At 35.3% G+C, this 13,702-nt stretch overlaps 1 protein-coding gene and 1 pseudogene across 1 annotated transcript in view; both read right to left on the bottom strand.

Annotated features, from left to right (window-relative positions):
* The window catches only part of LOC139357679 (olfactory receptor 5B3-like), a 28,403-nt pseudogene extending 27,983 nt beyond the window's left edge, over positions 1-420 (bottom strand).
* The window catches only part of LOC105496090 (olfactory receptor 10Q1), a 128,586-nt gene that overhangs the window by 100,510 nt on the left and 14,374 nt on the right, over positions 1-13,702 (bottom strand). The window contains exons 2-3 of the mRNA XM_071074570.1: positions 5,713-5,927; positions 3,860-3,964 (exon numbers count right to left, since the gene is read on the bottom strand). The gene's annotated coding sequence lies outside the window, so the exon portion shown is untranslated. The remainder of the gene's footprint in view (positions 1-3,859; positions 3,965-5,712; positions 5,928-13,702) is intronic.

Below are 13,702 nucleotides of genomic sequence, written 5' to 3'. Positions count from 1 at the left end.
CACAGCTAGATACTTTTACTTCTATATTCCTTGATTCCTCCTAATACATTTACAAAATTGAGTAGTTGTTACTTTCATTTAGATTGTGAGGCACCAGAGGTTAAGTATTTTATTCATGTTTACAGAATTATTCATTGGCAGGCAAAGCTTTGACTCCAGACAGAATTGCTACCAAATTTGATTGACTAAGTTAATTTAAATAAAACTGAATTTAACTCAATTTAGAATTATTCATTTTCGCTATTATTTCAAACTCAGTGTTTGTGGTTTCACAGTGAATTAACTGAAAGATACGTGCATAGTAGATGTGGTGAGATAACGGGCAGTAGACGAATGTGTAAACTGCAGAGGTGTTGCTGAGGGACTGGAAGGAATAGCACTATGTATGGAGGTTGGGCTCTGGGAAGAGGTACATGCCATTTTTACATGTACAACCTAGGAATCACTGATCCTAACCTAACTACCTGAACAGGAATTTCTTCATCTACATAAAGAAGGTGGTAATGAGACCTACCCCAAGGTATTATTTGGAGAATTAAATGAGAGAGTGCATTAAAAAAAGTCGATGAGTAAAATGCTGATTGTTTAGCACAGCCTGATGAGTGCCAGTTGTGCCTCTATTATTGGAATGAAATGATGGCCTTTATGTGGTTTGAGAAGGTAGGTGGCAACATGTAGAGCTTCAAGTATGGATAATGCTTGAAGTCTTAAGTATTCCACTTTATTTTGCTTTTTTTCCCCACACATCAGGTTCATGAGATTTTATGTGCTCCCCGCCCTCAGTGATTTAAACTTAGTTCATGCTCTGCCCATGTGATTGGCTGCTCTGTTCATTCCATGTGAGCCATTCTTTTGTTTAATATTTTTTCTTGAAATCCACAATTTTCTTTAGTTGAAAATTTCTCTTTTTCTCATTACTGTCATCCTTATAGTTGAATCATATATATCGATGGCTGAAAGTTCACAGTTTGTGGATTACGTTTAGCCTGCAGTTGTGTTTTAGTGGAAAGTTTCTGTTTACAGTGTTTTTATTTGAAGCTGTTCTAGTGTATGAAGAGTATTTTAAGTCTTTTTTATTTTAATTCAAAGCTTTTGGAAGTATTTCCATCCTTTGCTAAATTCTATTCCCTGTTATTGTCCTCCCATTCCTTTACAACTTCAATGTACAACCCTAGCCTAGGAGAGTTTTATGTTTGTCCATCTTAACACACATCCCACTTCTAGCATATACTATGTTCCAAAATATAGGATAAGAACTTTATACATAGCCACGTGTGTGATTGTGTTTGTGTTTGCATGCCTGTTCTTAGTTATCACCAAGGCAATTGGTAATTCGTGAAGTTATGTGATGTGTTCAATTCTACAGCTAGTATGAGGAAGATTTACCATTCAAGATTTATGCCATCCCCATTAAGCTACCAAGGACTTTCTTCACATAATTGGAAAAAACTACTTTAAAGTTCATATAGAACCAAAAAAAAGAACTCGCATTGCCAAGACCATCCTAAGCCAAAAGAATAAAGCTGGAGGCATCACGCTACCTGACTTCAAACTATACTACAAGGCTACAGTAACCAAAACAGCATGGTACTGGTACCAAAACAGAGATACAGACCAATGGAACAGAACAGAGCCCTCAGAAATAATACCACACATCTACAACCATCTGATCTTTGACAAACCTGACAAAAACAAGAAATGGGGAAAGGATTCCCTATTTAATAAATGGTTATTTATTTAATAATAAATTACCATTATTTATTTGGTAAAACTGGCTAGCCATAAGTAGAAAGCTGAAACTGATCCCTTCCTTACACCTTATGCAAAAATTAATTCAAAATGGATTAGAGACTTAAATGTTAGACCCAAAACCATAAAAACTCTAGAAGAAAACCTAGGCAATACCATTCAGGACATAGGCATGGGCAAGGACTTCATGTCTAAAACACCAAAAGCAACGGCAACAAAAGCCAAAATTGACAAATGGGATCTTATTAAACTAAAGAGTTTCTGCAGAGCAAAAGAAACTACCATCAGAGTGAACAGGCAACCTACAGAATGGGAGAAAATTTTTGCAATTTACTCATCTGACAAAGGGTTAATATCCAGAACCTACAAAGAACTCAAACAAATTTACAAGAAAAAAACAACCCCATCAAAAAGTGGGCAAAGGATATGAACAGACACTTCTCAAAAGAAGACATTTATGCAGCCAACAGACACATGAAAAAATGCTCATCTTCACTAGCCATCAGAGAAATGCAAATCAAAACCACAATGAGATACCGTCTCACACCAGTCAGAATGGCGATCATTAAAAAGTCAGGAAACAACAGGTGCTGGAGAAGATGTAGAGAAATAGGATTGCTTTTACACTGTTGGTGGGAGTGTAAACTAGTTCAACCATTGTGGAAGACAGTGTGGCAATTCCTCAAGGATCTAGAACTAGAAATACCATATGACCCAGCCATCCCATTACTGGGTATATACCCAAAGGATTATAAATCATGCTGCTATAAAGACACATGCACACATGTGTTTATTGTGGCACTATTAACCATAGCAAAGACTTCGAACCAACACAAATATCCATCATTGACAGACTGGATTAAGAAAATGTGGCACATATACACCATGCAGCCATAAAAAAGGATGAGTTCATGTCCTTTGTAGGGACATGGATGCAGCTGGAAACCATCATTCTCAGCAAACTATCGCAAGAACAGAAAACCAAACACCGCATGTTCTCACTCATAGGTGGGAACTGAACAATGAGATCACTTGGACACAGGAAGGGGAACATCACACACCAGGTCCTATTGTGGGGAAGAGGGTAGGGGGGAGGGGTAGAATTAGGAGATACACCTAATGTAAATGATGAGTTAATGGGTGCAGCACACCAACATGGCACATGTATACATATGTAACAAACTTGCATGTTGTGCACATGTACCCTAGAACTTAAAGTGTAATAAAAAAAATTCCTCAATATCATTATTTATCAGGAGAAATGTAAATAAAAACAACAGAGAGACACTATTTTATAATCCACTAGGATGGCTATTATAAAAGAAATGGAAATTAACAAATATTGGCATGGATGTAGAGAAATTGAAGCCCTTTTAAATTGCTGGTGGAAATGTAAAATTGTAGAGCTGATATGAAAAACAATTTGTTAGTCTTCAAAAGTTAAACTCAGATTACCGTATGCATAAGCCATCCTACTTCTTGTTATCTACTTAAAGAATAAAAACAGGTCTTCAAATAATATTTTCACATAAATGTTCATAGCATCGTTATTAAAATATTAACAATTGCTCAAAGATGAAAACACCCCAATGTTCATCAATTGAGAACGGAAGAACAAAATGTAATACATCTATACAATGAAATATTACTCAGCCATAAAATATGAATCCTTGTTACAATATAAATGAGCCTTGAAAACATTCTGCAAAGTAAAATAAGTCATACATAAAAGGTCACATATTATGAGATTACATTTATGTGATCTATACAGAATTGGTAAATCCATAGAGATTGAAATCAGATTATTGGTCCCCAGGACCAGGGGGCTGTGGGAATGAGGGACACTGCTTAATGGATATGGAATCTTCCTTGTGAGTAAATAAAATCTTTTGAAATTAGATATATGTGATGGTTTCACAACTTTATGAAGGTACTAAATACCAATGAATTATATACTTTTACATAATAAATTTTATATCATGGACATTTCATATAAATTAAAAAGGTGGAGTCAGGGAAAAATTGCACAGGCATAAAATGGAGAAAAGAATGTGACTGAAGGGAGAAATCAGACTGAAGGAGACAAAAGTCAAGGAATGCCAGCAGTCACCTGAAGATGAAATATGCATGAAACTGTTTATTTCCTAGAGACTCTGCAGACTGATACCTTGATTTCATCCTAGTGAAGCTGATTTTGGACCTCTGACCTCCAGAACTGTAAGAAAAAAAACATGTTGTTTTACTTCCCTAAGCATGTGGTAATTTGTCACAACCAAAGGGAACTAATACAAAATATTTGTTGTGTTAAACCATTGGGTTTTCACTTTAATGTGTTACTTCAGTAAAACCTAGCATCTTTTATCACCTGTCTTCTGTGATGAGTTTTCTATTAGTTCTCCTTATTATTCATTTACTCATTCACTAAAATCTTTTACTGAGCCCCAACTCTGTTCCAGGCATGAATCTTTGTTAGTGAACATGTCAGAAATTGTTCCTGTATGCATCAAGCTTTTATGCTCGTGGAAAAACAAATTTAAGTAAACACACACAAAGATAAATAGATAACTTTGCATTGTGATCATATTATGAAGGAACAGATAATAGAGATAAAATTGTGTAGGCCTATTTAACATTTAACATGTAAATTTGTCCCTTCACTGAATTGCCATTTTATGAGACACTCTTGAGTCCTTCTGTTGTAATCAACATCAGACTAATATCTGAGAATAATGACAGTAGTGCACCTAAACTTATAAAAATGAATCTATATAATTAATGTTTCAAAAGTTCTATGGAGAAAGGTGACAAATTAGGTGATGAAATGACATAAGAATAAGAAAAGGAATAGAGAGAAGTAATTACTAACATATTTTGAGCAGCTATTCCATTTCAGGCACTGTGCTGTGTTCTGGCTCATTCAGTACCCATTCAAAATAATTCTATGAGTAGGTAGTATTTTCACAAGTAGAATCTCAGGACATGTAATTAACTTGACACTTGTCACAAAGCTTTGTTGAAATGGAATTCATATGTAGCTTTATTCTGTGTTTCAAATCTGTGTTACTTTTATTTGTGCTTGTCATTTTAGTCATTACTTGGAGAATGGATAAGGATTCAAAAATAAACAATTGTGGAATTAAATTGCGATGCAGAAATTTGACACTTTTTCCATTATATGCTATCCAACCCCATTACCTAAAAACAGTATCCAGATTGTATTATGAAAGTCTGTCTGTATTAGTTAGGATAAATAATGCTAGCTGCCATACAAGCAAACTCGGAAATTGCAGTGGCATGATCACAGATTTTCTTGCCCACAGGTTATTCAATTAATTGTTCTATAGGAATTCACACAGAAATTCAATGACCCAGGTCTTTTCACTAAGTGATTCCATTATCCCCTGTAGTCTGAGTTTTGTCTCTCCAGATGGTGACAAAGAGAGAATACAGAGGACTACATGAGGAGTATCATGGGCCAGAGTTGAAATGGCATATATGACTTCACAAACTGGATTGTCAAAAATACAATCACATAGCCACAATGTACTGCATAAAGGCTGAGAAACAGCCCAGCTATGAGTACAGTAAAAATAAAACAGTTTAGAAAACAACTACCAGTTTTTTCCATTGTAATACTTATGATCATCCAATATCCACTTTATACTTCCTCCCACAGAAAGAACATATTATTTACCTCCACCAAAGAGACCACCTAAATCCTAACTAATCACCATACAAGCTCAAGCTCAGGTTAAATGGTCTTCTCCATATAATCAGGATGTGGCTCCATGTGGTTCAGCAATTTATGAACCAAAAAGAAAACTTAGCTCCTTCTGCATTCACATTCAATATATAAAGTCATGCCAGAGTAAAGATAATTAGCAACACACACACACACACACACACACACACACACACACAAAACTCAACCCCATGTACACAAGACAGTAATGGGAGACATACTGGTTGGTTTTAAAATCTTGTAGAATTGGCATTATGAAAGTCCCTCATCCCAGTAATGATATATATTTCTTTATGAGACCCTGATTTTTTTTCTCTGGGGAAAACTCCATTTTCCATTGTTTTCCTTGGCTGCTGGTGTAATCTCTTCAGTGTTTGTCTTCTTATCCATTATTCTTCCTTACCATTTCTGAAGTGTATTGAACACAAAATCCTGTCTAGCACAAAATAAACAAAGGCAGTTTATTAATAAACTTGCAGCAAGGAAACCATCTTCCATTATTTTTACTTCAGCAGGATTTCAAGTGTGTTAGAAGGGCCAATAAGTTCACTGAGTAAAATAGAATAAATACTGAGCCAGTGAATCACTGGCAACCATCTGATTAAGATGTGACTTTCAGAAGAGGTAGAAACAATAATTGGTCTTCATGTACATTTGTCAGCCCTTAGTTGGCTACAAGGTGAAAAGCAAATGGTTTTGAGAATGTCTTTTTAAAAAATTTTTTAAATCGTACTTTAAGTTTTGGGATACATGTGCAGAACATGTGGGTTTGTTACAGAGGTATATGTGTGCCATACAAGAATTTTAAATTCAAGCCTCATAGCTTTGTTACAATAAAATAACTAGGTTAGGTGATCACTCATAGGGAATTTCCATTCAAGTTGAAGATACAGATAAACAAGCGAACAAATAATACCAGAGTTTAATGTTGATAATGATTATGAAGAATGAAGTAGGCTGAGGAAAGAAGGTCCATGGGAGGGGAGAGGCTATTTTATGAAGTAGTTCAGGAAAGGCACGACCTGCCTGGGTGAGGTAACATTTAAGTAACAATCTGAAATGAGTGTGGAAATTTTCTGAGCAGAGGAAACAGCAAATAAAGAGCTCCTAAGACAAGAGCATGCCTAGAGATGTCCAAGAGTAGTAAGAACTAGTGTAAAGGCGGAGGGGTGAATGTGTTTGAGAGTGCTAAGATGTAATGTAGCTCAACCAAAGCAATGATGGTGGCACAACAATTTCAAAACATTTACTGCCAAAAAAGAGAATAGCATTATTATTCATATCAATGCTATTTTAAAAAACAAAATGTGAAGTTGATAGTCATATGGGTAAGGTAAAAAGATGACAATATTTTTTCTGCTTTTATTCTAATTTGACTATTTATCTTTTCAAGGTTGTCATGTGAATATGCTTTCTCTCACCAAATCACTGCATAATGACTGAAACATTATTAAGATGGTGTAATTATTTATATTTAGATAAAATGTGCCAATAAAAAAACTATACTCTATTAAAACCAGTGTCATATTTCTCTCTATTTTGCATGCTTAGAACTGTTTCTCAACTAAAGAAATTAATAATAATATAATACAGAAAGCTATTGCATAAGGTGGATCTAAGAGGGATAAAATGACGTTTTATGGATTTTACATTGTTAAAAGACTAAACACAGAAAATATTTTGTCTCCTCAACAACATTCTTGAATACACTCTTGACTTCATTGTTTCTCAGGCTATAAACCACAGGGATTAGCACGGGGATAACCATAATATAAAAAACAGATACGATTTTTCTGTGTTCATGAAATGAATAAAACTTGGCTGCACATATGTGATGAGGACAGTCCCATAAAATAAAGAAACTGCAGTGAGGTGAGAACTACAGGTGGATAAAACCTTCTTGTATTCTTAAAGAGAACATATTTAAAAATGGTGACAAATACAAATACAAACAAGCAGGAAATCAAGATAATGAGGGGAGTAAAAAATATATTAAAGCTTGAAGTAGGAGCAAGGATCAACTCATTAATATGTTTATTAGAGCATGTCAGAGTCATGACTGCCAGAATATCACAGAAAAAGTGATGGATCTCATTGGACTTACAATGTCTCAAATGTCAACAGCAGCAGTCAGTAAACTTAAGACATACATGTATGGCCACAGAAGCACACACATTTGTTGTCGTGGTGGTGGTGTGATGTGGGGGTTTACATATTACTGTGTAGCGATCATAGGCCATTGAAATCAAGAAGTAACTTTCCACAGTAGCAAAGACTGCAAAAAATAACATCTGAGCCGCACATACATTGTAGGAGATGACCTTGTCAGCTATCAGCAACCTAGTCATCACCTTTGGAGTGACAGTTGCTGAATAGCAAAAGATTACTGAGGAAAAAGTACATGGGAGTGTGGATATGAGAGTCCAGTAGGATCAACAGCATCATCCCCAGGTTCCCACTCGGAGTGAAGAGGTAGATGAAGTTGAACAAGACAAAGAGGGGGATCTGTCGTTCTAGGGCTTTGGTTAGTCCTAGTCAAATGAATTCATTCACCTCTGTATTATCATCTGTAGATGTGGTTTGATACTCATGGGATGCTCTGTAGGAAAGAGAGATGATGGAATGGAGTGATAAGCAATGAAGACTTGCACAGAAATGGAAATGTGTAGTCTTATGTTATGATAGCAACTATTTGTTCTCCAATATTCCTTATATATGAAACATAGAAATGGCAATGCAATTAGTGGATAACTTATCTAAACAGCAATAAACTTTGGAAGATAAATGATCTTCACGAATCACCTTCCCAACTTTTTAAAACTGAGTTACAGAAGAGTTAATGAGTTGTCCAAGGTCACATGCCTGAAATAAATCCATCTCCCAAATCAGGTCTTTCGAGCCTTCTAACAGCTTTACACTTCTGTAGTCTAGGTGATTTATATGTATATAGCCATTTAATTCTCCCATCACCTCCATTAGATTGAGCAGTTATTACTCTATCTGGTAATTTGGCAACAAAGATACTGAGTAATTTATTCAAGGTTACACATTTATTGATTTAAAAATTCAAACTTTATACCCAGAGTGGTTTCCAGCCCAAATGCCATTAATTAAATAGGATTGATTTTAATTTTATTTAGTTTACATTTACTTATCTCCATTTTACCAAGCTTAATGCATGAAGCTGCTTAGTAGAGCAATTCACAACTAAATACACAGTAGACGCAATGGGATAAATACAGTATTAGAGCCGTGTAGAACCCTGACAGCCGATTCTAATGAAAATTATACCATTGGGCATAAAAGTTTGGACTATGAAAATAGGCTTATTTGCACTCACATTTAAATCCTACTATTCACTACCTGGGAGACATTGCTCCTAAATGAAGTTCTCTGAGCTTCATTTTATCCATCAATCAAATGAATGTGGTGTTGGGACATGCTCAAGGGATTATTATAAGAACTAAATGAGATAATGCATGAAAAAAAGCACAAAGTGGGTATTAAGCATAATACTAATGGGTGTGAGCTCCTATACGATTATTAGGATAAAATGTCACTGTTTATATTGGTTTAGGAAAGGTAGGTGGTAACATGCAGGTGGGTGGGTTTTGATGTCTGGTAGCCTTACTCTATGATTTGCCTTTCCCTACACACTGTGTCTAAGGTCTCTTTTGTTTTCTCCAGTATTTCCCACTCTGTTCTTCATCTCCCACATGAGTGACTGTGCCAATCATTTTTAGTGAGATCCCAGAGATCTTCAAGACCTCTTTTGCCTAATATCTTCCCTGTGGTCCACATTTTAGTTTGTGATGAAAGGCTCCCCTTCAATCTTGGATTCAGTCTTACTGTCGTTATTGTCAATACTTAGCTCGATCACAGTTATTGAAGGTTGAAAATCCATGGTTGGGGCATGACCCTAATCTTCAGATCAGTTCATGAGCACATTCAAGGTGTTTTAAGTATTTTTACTGTATTTGTATTTAAATCCTTGGGAAGCATCTATTCTTTGGTAACCACTATTCTCTATTATTTTCCTCCTGCCCCCTAAACACAATAACACATTATTTTATATGTTCAGATCTTAAATTATTTGTGTTTGTCAATACCTCACCCTAATAATTTTATATGTACATATATTCTCATTGGGCCCACCTGGATAATCCAGGATAATCTCACCATCTCAATATCCTTAATTTAATCACCTGTGTGCAGTCTCTTTTACAATCTAAGGCAACATATTCATAGGTTCCATGGATTATGATGCAGATTCTTTGTTGGCCATTATTCAGGCTGCCACAGTAGACATAAAAACAACATAGAGTAGGTAAATTATCTATAGAGTTAGAGATTGTTGACTGAGCCATCTGCTCAGATTACACAGCCAATTTTCTAATTGTATTATCTGTAACAGAGGTGCAGGAAGAGGTATTAACTTATCAAAGTTCACATACCTGGAATGGATCCATCTCCCAAAGCAGATCAACCAAGATTAGTAGCATGTTAAATGTACTGCTTATGTGTAGTTTGTCTCATAGATAGAGGGATAATTATATATTAAGAGATAGATATAGATAACTGAGGGGGAGGGAGGTAGTGTACGCACACATACAGACATATATTTATATAACCTCATTTGCACTTAAGGAAATGGAGGATTCAAAGGTTAGATGTCTTCCTGAAATTCCACACATAGTACAAAATATTCATGCTACAAACCCACATTAAACTGATTCCACTGACTGTGTCTTTAATTGCTGCATGCTAGATGTTCTAGATGAACAAATAAGAGGAAAGTATGAGACTGTGGAAATATAAGTGAAAATGAGTAGGAATCTTGGTCGTTTCATGATGATTCCTCTGAAATGTAAATATTTGTCATTTCACTCTGTTTGGGTGAGCTATCCTTTCCATGACAGGCTGACATGTATAAACAGGATGAATTTACCACCTATTCAAAGAAACCATCATCTATCTTAAGTTTTTGCTTATCTTGTTAAGAAAAGTAGCATGTCATTTCATAAATATCACTGTACTATCTCCTGAATAAAATGCTTTTGCGTTTGAATCCTAGACCCCATGTCAAGGTTTAAGAAAATTTTTTTAGCCAGATCTGAGCTCAAAAACTCACAGAAGATGTAGCTGCCAAGTTTCTACATGAATTCTACTTCTTGGGGTAGTTCCGTCTTTTCTGCAGGGGATATTTTCCAACACCCCCAGTGGATGACTGAAACTGGATAGTACAAAATCCAATTATCATCAGTAGAAACATGTTTCTGTTCATGTCTTACATCCCAAAATTTAATGCCTTTTTAAAATCTTAACTAGCACATACAACGCACTATGGCTGTAATTTTTGTAGTGTGAGGTGTGGCAGCAAAACTAGCATGAATTCATTTTTCTTTCTTCACGGTTTCACAGAAGTTTCATTTTTACTGTAGATCTTAGAAACTTCAGCATACAATTTGTTATTTTTCTTTGTTAAGTCAAGAACTTTCACCTTTTTAAGTAAAGGACGCACTTTATGACTTTGCTTTGGAAAATCTGAATTGCCAGCATCACTATTCTTGCACTTTGTGGCCATTTTTAAGTAAAATAAAAATTACTCCACACAAAACATTACTATCACAAGCCCTGTGATACTGTGACAGTCAGTCTGATAACCAAGAGAGTGACTAAGCTACATGCAGGTAGCACATCTGGATAGGTTGGACAAAGGGATGATTCAATTTCCAGAAGGAAATTTAATATATTTGGACTGCAGCTGACCTCAGGTAACCAAAACTTCAGAAAGTAAAACAGTGGGTGAGGAGGGACTACTGTGTATTGATTATAAAAACTATCTTGCTTCTTGAAAAGAAGGAAAAGGCATTCCTGAATTGTGAGTCTGCAATCAGAAATTTATCCCTGGAAGAACACATAAATAATATCAGAGAAACTTCTCTCATTTACTGGTTAAATGGTTCCAAGATTCCTGAAGCACAGAGAAATAGAGACAAGATCCTTAACATGGAACTAGAAAGCCTGGCTCTAAGTCTTATATATTCTGTGGATTTATCTGTGTACACAAAAGAGTTACTTATCTTCTATTCAGCTCAGTTTCCTTATTTGTGGAATAAAAATAATAAAATTAAAAATTCCACATACTTTAGAGAATTGTGTCTGCCAAATAGCAAATAAAGGTGAGTATGTGAAGTACTTTAATACTTCCAACACTAAGCAACATAGTATTTTTCATGGGGTATTTTTCCTGCCTGTGGTTGCAGACCCACTTCTGCAAATGCTTAGTTTGGAGAGAGGCTGCTGTGTAGTAAAAGAATTAGCTCAGCGTCATTTCAATAAATGTTGACTGGAGGCTCTACTCAGAGTTTTGTCTCTTCAAAATAATGTCATATGTGCTCCCAATGAAATTTCCAGAGCCTAATGAAGGGGAATCAGGAGAAAATTATACGGGCATGGAGTTCTCTGGGGAGCAGGGTTCCTATGAGGGCAATCGCTTCTCCTCATCCCCCTTTTCAAGGAACAAGCAATTAAACTGCAGGCAGGGACATAGTGAAGTATGTTATTTAGCACATGTGTATATTTGGAGTGTCTGTTTCCCCTCATTTTTATTAAGCTCTCACTTACAAACAAAAAAGAGTGGCTTGTTTAATTATCTGTTATGATTATTGATATTTGAAATCTATTTCTAAAATTTTATTTTATATTTTGCCTACCCTGTTTTTATTTTGTTTTTCACCTTTCCATTCTTTTAGGCGTTACAACTAAATATTGGGCTACTAGAAATTTTAGGAGATTGATAAATAGTATCTTTTTTCTTTCCTTTTTATGATGAATTGACAAATATAACACAGTTGTATAATGCAGAAGATTAAAATCTGCCTTAATCCTGGTAAGTCATTTCAAAATTTTTTCAGATCTTTAAGCAGGGGGCTTCATTTATTCTTGGAATTACTTTCCTGCAGCAAACATTGTTGGTACTTTATCCACTCTCCCCTGGTATTCATTGCCCCTGTGATGGTCAATGCATATTATTAAAAATTATTAATAGTCTGTAATTCTTGAACTGAGGGCTTATTTTGCAGTACAAATATGATCAGCCCACGTGTAAGTCATTTCATTCCTCTGGCAGCAGTCATCAGTAAATGTCAGAGGAAGTATAGGCAAAAATTCTCCAGATTCCTTACTTTTCAGATGCTATCTGAGGATTCTTTGTACATAGTTCTTAGTACAATGGAACCTCAGTTGTCCACAGATGTTACCTATGCACAAGTGAAACCCTGTGTTGACTTTTCCTCCTTTTCTCTTTCCTGCTACCTTACCAGTGCTTTCTGCTATTAACTCCCAAATAAACTACTTGGATTTAAACCACTGACTCTGGGTCAGCTTTTAGGGTATCTTATTTAATATGTATCCCAGGACTGTACATCTCCCCTTTGTGCCTTTGTACAGGCAGGCCCTATCTCATTATCCCTATCAACACACAGGACAGAAGAACAGACAGCAATCTTGCTGCAGATAAGGAGGACCAAAAAACAGAAAAGCAAAGTTCTAAAACATGTTCTATTTTTTCTTCTAAATTCCCCAATGTAATATATTGCATCTCTTTCCCCTTATTGAAACATTTTCACTGTACTTCTGCACCTGTGAATTGTAAACTTTATTTTTTTGTAAATTTGATAATGTCTTGATTTGCCTTCTTATTCAGATGGTAGTTCATCTGGGTATAGAAATCCGAATTGATATTTATTTTCCTCGAGACTTTTGAAGAAATCAGTCTACTGTCTGCTGACTTCTACTCTTTTTTTATATAAGAAAATTGATTTCAGGCTAATTATTATTTGTATGTTTCTCTCTCTGACATCTAAAGTTTCTGCTTCTCCTTGTATTTGCACTTTCACAATATGGTTCAACAAAAATTTTAATTGTATTACTCAAAAATTAGTGTGATTATTCAAAGGACTTAAATGTCTTTAATTTGGCAAATTCTCAGCCATTTTACATTTAAATATTTTTCTTCTGTTTTTGCTATTCTTTTTTATGGGGTTCATACAACAATATGTTGGAATTTACCAATTTGTTGACTATCTCTACTTTTTTGTTTTCTATCTCTTTAGTCTCAAAGTTATATGTTTAGTATTTTATTTTCCAACTTTTATTTTCTAGATCTGAATTCAATTTTGATTCATCTAACATTTATCCCATCCACTA

Source organism: Macaca nemestrina, chromosome 12, assembly GCF_043159975.1.
Source record: "Macaca nemestrina isolate mMacNem1 chromosome 12, mMacNem.hap1, whole genome shotgun sequence".
Classification (NCBI taxonomy): Eukaryota; Metazoa; Chordata; class Mammalia; order Primates; family Cercopithecidae; genus Macaca; species Macaca nemestrina.
This window is presented reverse-complemented; position numbering and strand designations above follow the sequence as displayed.